Source organism: Euphorbia lathyris, chromosome 5 (assembly GCF_963576675.1).
Source record: "Euphorbia lathyris chromosome 5, ddEupLath1.1, whole genome shotgun sequence".
In the NCBI taxonomy this organism is placed as follows: domain Eukaryota; kingdom Viridiplantae; phylum Streptophyta; class Magnoliopsida; order Malpighiales; family Euphorbiaceae; genus Euphorbia; species Euphorbia lathyris.
This window is the reverse complement of record NC_088914.1, coordinates 13,629,747-13,644,649: the sequence shown is the minus strand read 5'-3', so window position 1 is coordinate 13,644,649 and position 14,903 is coordinate 13,629,747. Positions and strand designations below refer to the sequence as shown.

At 33.3% G+C, this 14,903-nt stretch overlaps 1 long non-coding RNA gene and 1 other non-coding gene across 2 annotated transcripts; both read left to right on the top strand.

Annotated features, from left to right (window-relative positions):
• The first annotated feature begins 680 nt into the window (after nt 1-680).
• On the top strand, nt 681-3,631 carry LOC136230308 (uncharacterized). The gene is made up of 4 exons (XR_010689342.1): nt 681-1,779; nt 2,513-2,583; nt 2,838-2,901; nt 3,071-3,631. It is a non-coding gene; the product is annotated as an uncharacterized lncRNA (long non-coding RNA).
• Nucleotides 3,632-8,461: 4,830 nt separating this feature from the next.
• Nucleotides 8,462-8,568, top strand: LOC136231507 (small nucleolar RNA R71). Its single transcript, XR_010689883.1, has one exon. It is a non-coding gene; the product is annotated as a small nucleolar RNA R71 (small nucleolar RNA).
• Nucleotides 8,569-14,903: the final 6,335 nt, after the last annotated feature.

Here is a 14,903-nt window from a genome sequence, read left to right as displayed (position 1 = left end):
TCAAGTTCCAAAGAACTACTAGTACAGAAATGCTCACTTGTGTCACACCTCTTGTGTCGCACTTGAAGATAAAGCGACACAACAAAGTAACTAGTGTCGCGCGTTCTGTAAACGCGACACAACTAACTATCCTGTGTCATCACTTGTGTCATGCTTTAAGAGTGTGCGTCACAAATGAGTTACTTCTTGTATCACATGTCTTACAGTGTGACACAAGTGCAATCTTGTGACGCGCCCTTAACAAAGCGACACAATGAGTGTGTTATCTTTGTGTCGCTCATTTTTAAAAGTGCGACACAACTAATACGAACTACTATTGAATATAATTACTTTTTATTTATATTTATTAAAATACTAAAGAATTAAAAAAAAGGATGAAAATCAAATAGCATGTATATATATATAAACTTAAAAACTTATCTCATATAAATTAATTAAAAATAAAAAATAATTTAATTAATATAAAACTATTAATTAATAATTGGTATAATATTAATATTAATTATAATTTTTTAAATATAAAAAATAAATTTAAAATAAAATATTGATAGATTAACAATTTTGTTACAGATTTATACAATTTATTAAAATGATATAAATTAAAAAAAATGTAAACCATAAAACATATTTTTTCTGTCTAAAAAACTTAATGAAAAAAAGAAAAAGGTTAAATAAAACTGCCGCCACCTCAAAGCCAGAAAAAAATGAACCCTAAAAATCAGACCTAAAAATCACGATTTCTTTCTTTGTTTTCTTATTCCCCATCGAACTGCCGCCACCTCCTTTCTTCCCCATACGGTCGGCCGCCTGACATTTGTTCCACCGTGGCAAGGCTTGTGCCACCTCAAAGCCTCCGATCGGACAACTTCAACGCCTCCTACTGCATAGCTTCACAGATTTGTGGAAATTTCTCTTTTATTAATGATTTCTGTTCTTGTTTATGGTTTCTGTTCTTCTGTTAATGATTTCTATTCTTCTGTTAACGATTTCTGTTAATGGTTTTTGTTCTTCTGTTAATGGTTTCTGTTCTTTTACCTGTAAAAATTCCACTGCCTCTTCTAATAACTTCGATTCCTCTATGGTTGCTCTTGGCTTGCTTGGTGAATTTGGGGATTTTTTCGGGACCATTGTTGAAATTGCTGTTAAATGGCTTATGGATTGGGATGGAATCTTATGAAACTGTATGCCTTTTCGATTCTCAGGCATTGATTTTCTGTTTCCTTATTATCTTTTCACGAGACACTTCTTTAGGTGTACAGATCTGATGACGCTGAGAACATTCGCTATGTGATTCCAACTACCGTTATATAAACACAGTTTGTGTGAATTGACTGTTGAAAAGTTCTTAGGTGCTTCTGAGGGACCAAGCACTTCTAAAAGCTTCTTCTTCTCATTTGCACGATTTCAGAGATAGAACTTATTTGTCATGGTGTTTGCCATTTGTTGTCAATTGGCTTCCGTAATGATCCACCAAAGAAAGTTGTAGAGATGATCTTTTCCTGCCTTATGCTTCTGGAACTTCTACAAGTCATAAACTTAAATAAACAAGGAATTTAATGATTAGCTATATAGAATAATTTGGAAAGTTATTATAGTTTGGCTAAAACTAATTGTGTTCTATGTTTGCTTTTGCAGTTTACCTTGCACTATTTCTTTTCCCTATTGAATTATGTTCATAAGGTCTTCGATTGAGGCGTTTTTTCATTGTATTTTAGGCTTTTCCCATCATGATTAATGGATGCTGGGTTGGTGTTGAGTAAAAGAGATCTACTTCTCGAGGTAAGTTAGGTTTTTTGGTGCAGTGAGCAGATTCCATAATTAACTAAGGTGGCTGTGTTTGTTCGTTAAGTAAGCGTTGACCTTGCTTTGTACAGTTTTCCGAGTTCTTAGATTTGTTATCTATCCAACTAAGGGTTTTGAGCTGTATTTTGTCATTTTGTGTTATTAAACAACCCTTCATACTAGGTATAGTTTTGTACATGTATCAATAGAATAATTTAGAATAATGTAGTTCCTAAATTCTTATGCGGTCTCTTTTGCTACTAAATATGATCCACAAGGTCAAAACCCCAATTTTTGAATCACAAATTGCATGATTAATTTTGCTAGCATATGTCAACGGTCTCTAGAGTTTGTGTTCTGATTGGCATCTTGCTTCATTTGCTTTGAATTCGGCAAAAATAAAAAGATGTGTGATATGAGGAGCACCTTCAACCTCTATGGTATGATTTTATTGTTTTTGAGTGGTATGTATGTGTCTGATCTTGAAAATCTGAATATTTTCATGCTTCAAATTATTGAATAACTTGGTTACAATTGTTGAATCGGATAGTGATCACTATTAGGATGTCTTTGTCCATATTGTGTCTTAAGTCATCAAAACATCGACTAATTTAGCATATTTGAAGATCAGCCATTCTACAAAATGCTGAGCAAATAACATGATGTTAAAGGCAAAAAGATGACGATGTGATTTCATATCTTGTCTAAAAGCTTTTGCTTGTTACTGCAGGATGACCATTTGGCTTAGTCAAGGGTAAGATTCGAAAGGACTACCCTTCTGTTCAATTGACAGCTTAGAAGGTACAGAAATCTGAACCTTTTTCTTTTATTATTATCATTCCCTTTGTTTTCTTGTGTTGATGTTGTTTAAATGACACACATGGATACTTTAGGCTTTTGTTCAAAATGCCAACTTTAACAGTATTATTGTCATTCCCTTAATTCCATAATTGTGTTCTATGTTTGCTTTTCCAGTTTACCTTACACTATTTCTTTTCCCTATTGAATTATGTTCATAAGGTCTTCAATTTAGGCGTTTTTTCATTGTATTTTAGGCTTCTCCCACCATGATTAATGGATGCTGGGTTGGTGTTGAGGAAAAGAGATCTACTTCTCGAGGTAAGTTAGGTTTTTTGGTGCAGTGAGCAGATTCCATAATTAACTAAGGTGGCTGTGTTTGTTCATAATTCAATTATTATATCAATAAGAAATTGGTTTGTTGTTTCTTTTCTGAACAAAATGCAATTTTCTAGTTAAGGTATTTACTTCTTTTTTTCCGTCTCATCAGCATATGAGATTCTATCAGACGAAGAGAAGAGGAAGAATTACGACCTATATGGAGATGAGAAAGGCAACCCTGGGTTTGGTGTTGGCTCTCCTGGTGATCAGAGTGGCTATAGTTATTTCACAAGCGGTGGACAGGGACAAACTCAGTTAAGCTTCAAACCAGATGCATGGAAAAATATGGGGGCCTAGGAAGATTCCAAATCATTTTCATTTTCCTTTGGTGGTTCAGGTTCGGTTTTGGCCTGAATGACATGTTTTCCAATTTTTTTGGGGGTGATCTTGGTGGGGGTCGGTTTGGTGGTTCTGCCAAGTCTCGGTCTAGTTTTCAATCTGGGTCGAGAAGCTCCTCTAAAAGCATCAAGGCCATAAAGTCTCACGTCTTCAGGAAAGAAATTGCTGACCAAGGGATTATACTTTGAATTAGTTGTTATATATGCAACTGTTTCTTGAACAAATTAAGTTGTAATTATATTTTGAATATGTATGGTACTTGTAATTTTATGTGTACGTTCTATAATATCATGTAGAATAAAATTAATTTTGATTATAAAATTTTATGCTAGGTGCTGGAAAATTTTGTACATTTTTTTTAAAAAAAATATCAATATTTTGCGTCGTGCGTAACGAAGGAGCGATACAAAGTGTACCACATTAATTGGGGAGTTTGTGTCGCACACTCTAGAAGCGCGTCACAAGAGTTATCGCTCTATTGTATCGCACACATGACAAGTGCGACACAATAGATGAGTAGCTTGTGTTGCTCTCAAGAGCGATGCAAAGTTCTTGTGTCGCGTCCCTGTTGTGTCGCACAAAAGTGCGACACAACAACTTGAAAAAGTGCGACACAAGTAAGCATTTCTGTACTAGTGAACCATAGTCGAACGTTTTGACGACTAAATACGGTCCGTCCCATCTAGACTTAAGTTTTCCCGGAAATATACGAAGCCGTGAATTGAATAACAGCACCCTATCTCCAACATTAAAGTGTTTGACTTTAATCTTGGCATCGTGCCATTTTTTCACTTTTTCTTTATAAATCCTCGCATTTTCATACGCTAGATGACGTAACTCATCTAACTCATTTAAATCGAGCAAACGTTTCTTTCCTGCTTGTTGTAAATCAAAATTAAGTTTTCTAATAGCCCAATAGGCTTTATGTTCTAATTCAACTGGTAAATGACATGCTTTTCCATACACCAAACGGTACGGAGTCATTCCTATTGGTGATTTAAATGCAGTACGGTATGCCCATAGCGCATTATTGAGTTTTTGTGACCAATCTTTTCTTGATGACGAAACAGTTTTCTCTAGAATCCATTTGAGTTCTCTATTTGAGATCTCCGCCTGACCATTCGACTGAGGATGGTATGGCGTTGACACGCGGTGGCGTACTCCATATTTTTTCATAAGCATATCGAAATTCCGATTTATGAAATGGGTACCGCCATCACTAACAACGTACCTAGGACAACCGAATCTACAAAATATATCGTCAAGAAAAGTAATAACTACTTTAGAATCATTCGTAGGGGTTGCAATTGCTTCAACCCACTTTGAAACATAATCAACGGTTACTAATATGTAAGTTTTGCCATTGGAAGGTGGAAAAGGTCCCATGAAATCAATTCCCCACATGTCGAAGATTTCGACTTCCAACACGTTTGTGAGGGGCATCTCATCTTTCCTTCCTAAGTTACCCGTTCTTTGGCATTTATCACAACGAGTAATAAATGAACCAACGTCCTTAAACATTGTCGGCCAATAGAAACCACATTCCAATATTTTAGCTATCGTTTTATTAACTCCATTATGTCCTCCATACGAGCTGGAATGACATTCTGTTATTATAGATTCATATTCATTTTCTCCAACACATCTCCTAATTATCCTGTCACCACATGATTTAAATAGAAAGGGATCTTCCCAATAATATTGTTTAATATCGAAGAAAAATTTCTTCCTCTGTTGTGGAGATAATCCTTCCGGAATGATATCGGTTGCAAGATAATTAGCAAAATCTGCATACCATGGTGACATGATACTTTCTACATGATAGAGATGTTCATCGGGGAAATCATCTCGTATACCGACAGTTTCACCTATAGGACCGTTTTCATCTTCTAGTCTTGATAGATGATCGGCGACAAGGTTTTCTACCCCTTTTTTGTCTTTAATTTCTATATCAAATTCTTGTAACAACAAAACCCATCTAATCAGACGCGGTTTTGCATCTTTCTTAGCAAACAGATAACGTAAAGCTGCATGATTTGTATAAATAATAACTTTAGATCCTAATAAATATGACCTAAACTTATCACATGCAAATACTACGGCTAACATCTCTTTTTCTGTTGTTGTGTAATTTAACTGTGCACCGGACAATGTATGACTTGCATAATAAATAACATGTAATTTTTTATCCTTTCTTTGACCTAAAACACATCCTACTGCTAGGTCACTTGCATCACACATGATTTCAAAAGGCAAATCCCAATCGGGTTTAGCAATTATGGGCGCACTGACTAAGGCTGTTTTCAATGTTTCAAAAGCTTTAATACAATCTTCATTAAAGTCGAAGGTTGAATCCTTCATAAGTAAATTAGTAAGTGGTTTGAAAATCACAGAAAAGTTTTTTATAAATCTTCTGTAAAAACCTGCATGTCCTAGAAAAGATCTTACTCCCTTGACAGTGGTTGGTGGGGGTAATTTTTCTATTACTGAAGTTTTTGCTCTATCCACTTCTAATCCCTTTTCAGATATTTTATGACCTAAAACAATTCCTTCGTCGACCATGAAATGACATTTTTCCCAATTTAATACCAAATTCGTTTCTTCGCATCTAGAAAGAACTCTATCTAAGTTTTTTAAACATGCTTCAAAAGAATCTCCATAAACTGAAAAATCATCCATAAATACTTCCATGATATCTTCGATGAAATCATTAAAAATTGCAGTCATGCAACGTTGAAAAGTTGCTGGTGCATTACACAAACCAAAAGGCATTCTTCTATATGCAAATGTTCCATAAGGACATGTGAAGGTTGTTTTATCTTGGTCATCCGGGTAAATATATATTTGAAAGAATCCGGAATAACCATCGAGAAAACAATAAAATGCATGACCGGCTATCCTTTCGATCATTTGATCGATGAAAGGTAAAGCAAAATGATCTTTCCTAGTTGCCTTATTTAGGTTCCTATAATCTATACAAACCCTCCAACCGGTGGTGGTTCGCGTAGGTATTAATTCACCTTCATCATTCCTTACTACAGTTATACCTCCCTTTTTGGGTACATAATGGATTGGACTAACCCATTCACTATCCGAAATAGGATAAATGATTCCATTGTCTAAAAGTTTAGTAATCTCATTTTTTACTACTTCTTTCATGTTCGGATTTAAACGTCTTTGTCTATCCGCTTTAGGTGGCTTATCTTCTTCTAAGTGAATCCTATGCATTACAATACTAGGATTAATCCCTTTTAAATCTGAAATCTGCCATCCCATACTTCCTATTCTATTTCTAACAACTTCTTTCAATTTTTCTTCTTGATTTTCTGTTAATTTGTTAGAGATGATTATAGGTAGAGTATCACTTCCGCCTAGGAAAGTGTATCTCAGATGGTTTGGTAGTTCTTTAAGTTCTAATTTAGGTGGAACTATTACTGAAGGCGGAACTGGTCCATCTTCTCGAATCAAAGGCTCTGGGTCCTTATCTTCTAATTCTTCGCCCATTACAGGTTCTATTATTTCTTCTCTTTGAACAATGTCATTAACACATTCTTCAATTAAATCAAGCTTCATACAAGCGAAATCCTCCATAGGATATTTCATCGCTTGATTCATATCGAACTCGATCTTATCGTCACCTATTCGTAAAACTACTTTTCCTTCCGACACATCAACTAGAGCACGTCCCGTGTTCATGAATGGTCTACCAAAGATTAGCGGACAATTAGCATCATAAGCAAAATCTAAGATAACAAAATCAGTAGGAAAAATAAATTTGTCAACTTTTACCAAAACGTCTTCAATTATACCATATGGTCTTTTAGTGGATTGATCCGCTAATTGCAAAACCATATTGGTACGCTTGATGTCTTCTTCTAAACCTAATTTTTCAAAAATAGACAATGGCATCAAGTTTATACTAGCTCCTAAATCACAAAGACAACTTGGGAATTCCATATTTCCCAATGTACACGAAATGGTAAAGCATCCGGGATCTTTGAGTTTAGTAGGTAATTTGCTTGATACTATCGAACTACATTCTTCAGAAAGAGAAATGGATGAAATTCCTTCCCAACTAATCTTTTTTGAAATTAAATCTTTCAAGAATTTTCCATAGTTAGGAATTTGCGTAATCGCATCCATGAATGTTAAATTTATATGTAAATTTTTAAGTTTGTCCAAAAATGATAACAGTTGTTTATCATGGTCCTTATTTCGGACCCTGTGTGGAAAAGGTGGCTTTGGTACAAAGGGTTTCGGATTAGAGTCAATTGGTGTATCTTTTTATTTTAATGTATCTTCTTTGGATTTTGGTAAATCATTTCCAGGTAAAGTTGAATTTCCGGGCATTTCCGGACCTAAGTAGTTTTTCCCCGAATGAAGAGTGATAGCCTTAACATGCTCTTTCAGATTTTCTTCCGTTTGGCTGGGAAGACTTCCCTCTTTGCGGGATGGAATTGATTTAGCAAGTTGTCCAATTTGAACCTCCAAATTATGGATGCTAGATGATTGGTTTTTGATAAGCTGATCGAATTTATTTTCGATCCGTTTAAAACCATCGTCTTGATTACTTACCTTTCAATTCATAGCATCTATAAATTTGTCGATTTTTGAAGATAAAGTGCTAATCGTATCTCTTGTTTGATTTTGATAATTATTTATACGATATTGATTAGCATTTGCATTATTATTATTATTACCATCTTTCCAGTTAAAGTTAGGATGATTTCTCCATCCAGGATTATAAGTATTAGAATAAGGATTAGTAGTTTGGTTTTGTCCTTGGACAAAATTTACCTGTTCTATCTCATTCATACCTTCGTAGTCAATGTCTCTCTGGATCGGATCATTAGGATCGCATGGTGCCATAAATTTATCAATTTTGTGCGATAAGGCAGAAAATTGGGCTTGTAACATTGCTACAGGATCAAGATTCATTATACCTTTAACCGATGATGTACATGAGGATGATGGTTTCGCCGTTGGTATATGTCCACGCTCTGCGGGCCACATACTGCTGTTGATTGCCATTTCCTCCAAAAGTTCTCTTGCTTGGGCGGACGTTTTCTTCATAAATAACCCTCCAGACATAGCATCTAATGAACCTCTAGTCGTAGGATTTAATCCATTATAGAATGTCTGCATTAAAAGTGCATCTGGCAATTGGTGGTGTGGGCATAAACGTTGAAGTTCTTTAAAACGTTCCCAAGCTTCATAAAGAGTTTCATTATCATTTTGTGTGAAAGATGTCAACTCTTTGATGACTCTTGCGGTTTTTTCTAAGGGAAAATATTTTTGTAAAAATGCTTGGGCTAATTAGTCCCAAGTTTCAAATGTTGCAGCAGGTATAGAAGTTAACCAAATTTTTGCCTTATCCTTCAAAGTGAAAGGAAAGAGGCGAAGTTTGATTGCTTCTGCTGTTACATCAGTAATTTTAAAAGTGTCACAAATTTCTAAGAAATTTGTCAAATGTGCATTAGGGTTTTCGTTAGGCAATCCGTAAAACGTTACGTTGTTTTGCAACATATTAAGCAAAGCAGGCTTAATTTCAAATTGATTTGCGTTTATACGGGGTCTAACTACACTATTAGTTACACCGGCCATTCCTGGCCTAGCGTAATCCATAAGTGTCGATGGATCGGCCATAATTTCTAGCTGGACTACTTTAGTTTTTAAGGGTGTTTTGTCTTTGTTTTTGTTGTTTTTCTTATTTTTCTTAAGTGTTCTTTCAATTTCTGGATCAAAAGGATCTGGTGGCGTGCCCGAATTTCGTGAACTGCGCATCAACTTGAAATTGTAACACGAGCCAAACTACCTTCAAAACAAAATTGAAAGCAAATATATTATAAAACTGAAAATAAATAAAATATAAAAGTTGTATAGAAATAATGTATAAACCTAGATTCGAAAATAAAATGCGAAAAATAAAAATTTTGTCAAAAATTTTGGCGTATCCCCGGCAACGGCGCCAAAAACTTGTTGAGCGATTTCCGCAAGTGCACGGTTTCGCTTGTAGTAATAAAAATATCGATCCCACAGAGATACGTTTTTTAACGAAAAACTTATTTTTGAATCTTTAATTTCGAACTTGTTAGATTTATAAAGTGTAAATAAAAAGTGAAAATTGGATTAATTGAATTTAGGAAATTTATTTGATTGAGTTTGAAAACTTTGAGTATTTGAAAATGCTGGAATAAGATTATATATTTAGAATAAATCGATTGTTAGAAAGATCTTCTGATTTTAAGGATGAATTTTACAAAACAGGAACATTTAGAACTTATTAGAAAAAGGAATGAATCTGTTCATTTGCATTAAGCAAAGAAAACAACTTAAACTTTGTATTATTATGATGATGAAATAAATGACGGAACCTCTAATTAATTGGCTTTGAACGCGACAAAACCCTTTCGGGATAGTTGCCCTTACTCAAATTAACACTCTTTCGAGATGATAATTTGCCTAAGTGTTCAACAAAGTTTCCTTGTAATGATTTTGAATTCAAGTGCATATTAATGAAAACACCAGCCTCACTTATATTGGATTGGTTACCATAAGTGCTGCATAACGATTTGTCGAATAGAACGGACTTTATTAGATGAAATATAAATTGATACAAGTTTACAGAGAATAAGGAGCATCGAGTTCTTCGAGGGCGTGCAAGTGAATGGCTTGATCGGTTCCGCTTCCTTGGGTTTCCTTAGGAGGTTGTCAGGCTCGGGGGCGAACACTTTACTCAATCTTCTCGCTGTAACTTCGTAATAGGGATTCGGTCGGCCACTACCATGATGCAAACTAAAACTGGAACAATGTCTAAACGCTACTGAGTTGTAATTAAACTATAAACAATATGTGTACCTCATCTTGTTTTGTACAGAATCTAATTTCTAACTCTCGAAATGTTTTTACTTAGAACTTCGACATAAGTTCTACGCTCTGATTTCTATATCTATATTATAGCATTTCATTACACTTTTTCTCAACATCAACTCTTTATTTATAGATGTTGAAGGGTTGTGTTTGAAGTGATGTATCCGTTGGTTAAGAGTCGTGTCCGTTGTGAAAGGACGTCTTTATCCACTTGAACGAACGCGTTTCTTGGATTTTCAGCATGTGTTAAATGCTCTTGGTGAATTTCTGCACTTACCGAGGATAGTAATCCGCGGCCGTGAATGACGTAGCACTGAGCTGAGCGATGGACGAAGGGGAGAATTGGTTGTACCGCGCGTGTCGCGGCCGCGGGTCTAGGATCCACTGTCGCGGCCCGGCAGGTTTTCTTACTTCTTGCTTTCGTTCGTGTCCTCGACTTGGCGCTTTCGATTTACGTCATCTTTGACTCCTTTTGTAGGGTTTTTCTTCTGTTTTAGATCCTTTTTCGTTCCTATTTGGATTTTACCAAATATTCAAGTACCTTGCAAGAAAGAAAGATATTCGAAAGTAAAAGTAATCTAAACAGATATAAATAACACAAATTCGTAATAAAAATGATGTAAATGTTAATGATATTTTAGGTATATTTTGGGCTTAACAAGTCTCCAAATTATCCAAATATCATAAATTTCAAACTTCTCAAGTATTCATCTTAGATATATATTCTAAATAAATCAATATCCTTACTACATTAGTCATTCAAGAACCTCAACATATTTACCAACTCCATTACATTACAATTGTAATACTAAGGTTCTAATAATAATTCTAACAATAAGTAACAACTTCCAATCAACCTTCTCTATACCTTGTACTTTCTCACCTAAAAACATTAAAACATTTAAAAAGGTGAGACAAAAATCTCAGTAAGAAACTATCAGCTATAAAAACCAATTTTACTTAACATAGCTACATATATACATTTATAAAGGGATTTAATCAAAACCTTATAAAATATACTCAGAACTTAAGTTCATATAACTTTATATATATAAAGCATCTTGTCAAAACGAATCAAAACAAATAAACGTTTCATCAAACCAATTCATAATCAAATGAATGTTTTATCAAACCAACTTGGAATCAAATAAATATTTTATCAAACCAACTCGTAATCAATCAAACGTAAAACCTTATATCAAAATCAATCATAACTGAAAACATAATCCAAATGAACTTAAAACATTGTATCCATCCTCGAGTTTCTCCCCTTAAGTATCAATCCATAACCACATATATAATCGAGATGTCTCTTAACATTGCCTATCCCATATGGTCTTATCCAACACTTCGCTGCCATACCCAATAGGTCTTCAGACTGTGTACATAGGCCATGTCCCTCACTGAACATGGTCTTCAAATATAAAACCACCGATCCGGATAACTCTCGATGGATATAAAATCATAAAATCATAACGTACTCAAATTTCCTTTCACAATCAAATTCCAAACTATTTCATAACCATAAATCATTTGGCTTCAATTAGCCCTCTTGTATCATAAAAATCATATTTGGACTTCAATCCAAAATAATAACAACAATAATCGCAACAGATTTCTCAATCCAAAAACAATTCGTAAGAAATCATCAAATTCATTTTGTTCAATATAGACATATATTGAAACCAAAAACATATATGTATATATGTAAATCAACCAAATCAAGCCTTAAATCAACTTAATCAAGTCAAATCTGAAATTCACATAGAAGCATAGTCAATAGCTTCATTTGAACCATAATTTCATAATAAAAGCAAGATCGAGAAAACCTCAATTTTACAAAATTCCTGCATAACCTTAAAATATCACTTTCTGAAAATTATTTGATTATATATATATATATATATATATATATATATATATATATATAAAACTCAAAATATAGTTGATAGTTACTTATCTTGGCTACTAATTGAAGAAAACACACCCGTTCAATTCTCCTCTAAATTCCGTCTAAGACGTTTCCCTCCAAACACTGCCGAAACTCAAAAATCCTTCGGTTAGGACTTAGATCTATGCATAAGGATACTATGGTTCCAATTTCGAGTGATTCGGACGGTCGAATCTCCGTAAATCAAAGAAACGGTGGAGAAACGGTTCAGAGAAAACTGATAAATTTATCAGAAATAGAGAAAAGAAAAAGAAGATGAGGATGACGATGGTTCCGGATGAATTTGGATGATATATATCCAAATTTGGAAAATATCATATTTGATCCTTAATCTTTTTATAATCTTTTAAAATTATTCTAAACTTTTATTTTACACATAACACCATCAAATTAACTCCAAATTTTTTTCTATACCACCAAATAAAAATCACACACCTAATAATTATAATATATATTACTATCAAGATATAAATTCTAGAAATTTAGACACGGACGTGACAAAACAAGACCTATAATTGTGCCTACAATTATTTGATTGATTTGTAATTATGCTATGTGATAGTTACAAATCAATCAAATAATATATTTCCTAAACAAGATAATTACATATTTAATAAATATTTATCGATAAATGGATAATTTATTAATTTATCGATAAATGAATAATTTATTCACTTATCGATAAATAAATAATCTCGCTTAATGAATATTTTTTTTCCGATTCTAAGGATATGCATTATAGAGATTTTACTGTACTTTTTTCAAAAAGACACTAACTTTCAGAAATTTTATTTTACATTTGCTAGAAAAAATTATTATGAGAAAGAAAATAAATTAAAATAAAATAGTTGGATAATAAATTGTATTAATTTATTATGATAATTCATTTCCACCCTATACAACTTGAGGTGGTTGATAAGGATAATTACTATATACTCAAATGAGTAGTATATTTGTATAGAAACAATTGATTAAAGTTAGTCTTCCACACGGTTTATGAAGTCGACTAGGATTATGAGGCTAGGCTAGGGCTATTGTGTCCTTGCGAGAAAATGTGTGGATGATTACTTTTAGTTGAAGTAAAAGATGGTATTTTTGTACATATAGTTACATAACATGGATTTTCAACACTCTAATTTGGAGTGTTAGAAAATCTACCATTTTTAATGTGGGTTGCTATTTACCACCCATTTTTCCTACTTACCGCTCCAATGTGAACAATTTTACCATTTTAATAAAAAAATTTGAATTTAAAAAAAAACGTCAATTTTGGCCTAGGCGGGTGTTTCACCCGCCCAAGCCATATGAAGAGTACCTAGCATTTAACCATCACTACAAGAAAACAGATTTTTTGTGGGGAAAATTTTCCTCACAGAAGATCGAAAAATCGCCACTAAAGGTCATTTGTGGAGAAAATTAATTCGCCACACGTTCGCCACTGTTAGAGCGACGTTAAAGGTATGTGTGGCGAAAAAATATTTCGCCACAATTGGTATATGTCTGTGGCGAAATTCTATTTCGCCACAAAAGAGTTTCTTCATTGTGGGGAACTCGTTTTTTGCCAATAGAGTTTCTTTATTGTGGCGGAAATAATCGCCATTAGTATATGTAGTTTTTGTGGGGAAAATTTCCCCACTAATCTTTCTATTATTTTGTGGGGATTGCAAAATCGCCACAAATACTAATGCTTTTTTGTGGGGAAAAATTTCCCGTGCTACTATTTGTGAGGAATTAGAATCCCAACAAAAACAAAATCGCTTTTTGTGGAGATATTTAATCCACACTATCATATTTACTTTTTATTATTTGATTTATTTAGCTATTTATTAAACATATGAACAAATTAAATAGATTATAACAACAATATTAGTTTATTTATAAAAAAAGTAATAAGAATAAAACTAATAATTTTCATTAATAAGAAAAAGTTAAAAGGTTAAAATTACATTAGTAACAAAAATAGAATATAACGTTACAAAATGACAAAACAAACTATGCAACTAGACTAAGTTAATAACATCCGTAATTACAAAATATCATGTCCGTATTAAAGAACTATCTCCGACAGTTTGCAACAATTAACAAAAACCCTATCAAAATGGACCTTTCAATTGGTAATATTCTGGTCAATACCAAATGATGTATGTGTATGTATCTGGTGGTGCCTGAGTAAAAGAAGACCAAGTATCTGCAACATATCTAGGCTTATAAATAATTCAGTTAAGCTTGGCTAATGCAATTTATAGCCTAAAATGTCACTATACTAATTGTTCTTTGTTCTTTCTTTTGAGTTTATTTTGTATGTCTTGTTCGTGTTTATATTGTAGTTGGTGTTGTGAATTTAAGGGTTACTCTTTCGAAGTGGTGAAGCTCTTAGTCTAGTGGTTGAGAGCTTACCTATGCCTTGGGAGGTCATGGGTTCGAATCACATCATGGGGATTTTTTTTTCTTCTTTAATGTAAGTGCATTGTGCGCAAAATTTTTTTAAAAAAGGGTTACTCTTTCGAAGTTTATTTGAAAATAGTGTATTTTGATATTATTTTCTACTATTTATTAATTTTTTTAATGATTTGAAATTGAGTTATAACGATTTGATTCACTTTCATTAGTTTTCATCCATTCTTATTAATGAAATTGAATAAAAGTATATGAAATTGGATGTTTTATTGATTTGATTGTAATAGTTTTATTCCTTTTTAAATCATTTTAAATATTTGTAATACTTTTTAGATCATTGTTATTTATTTTTTACCTGGATTCTAATTTTTTTTTTTTTACTTTC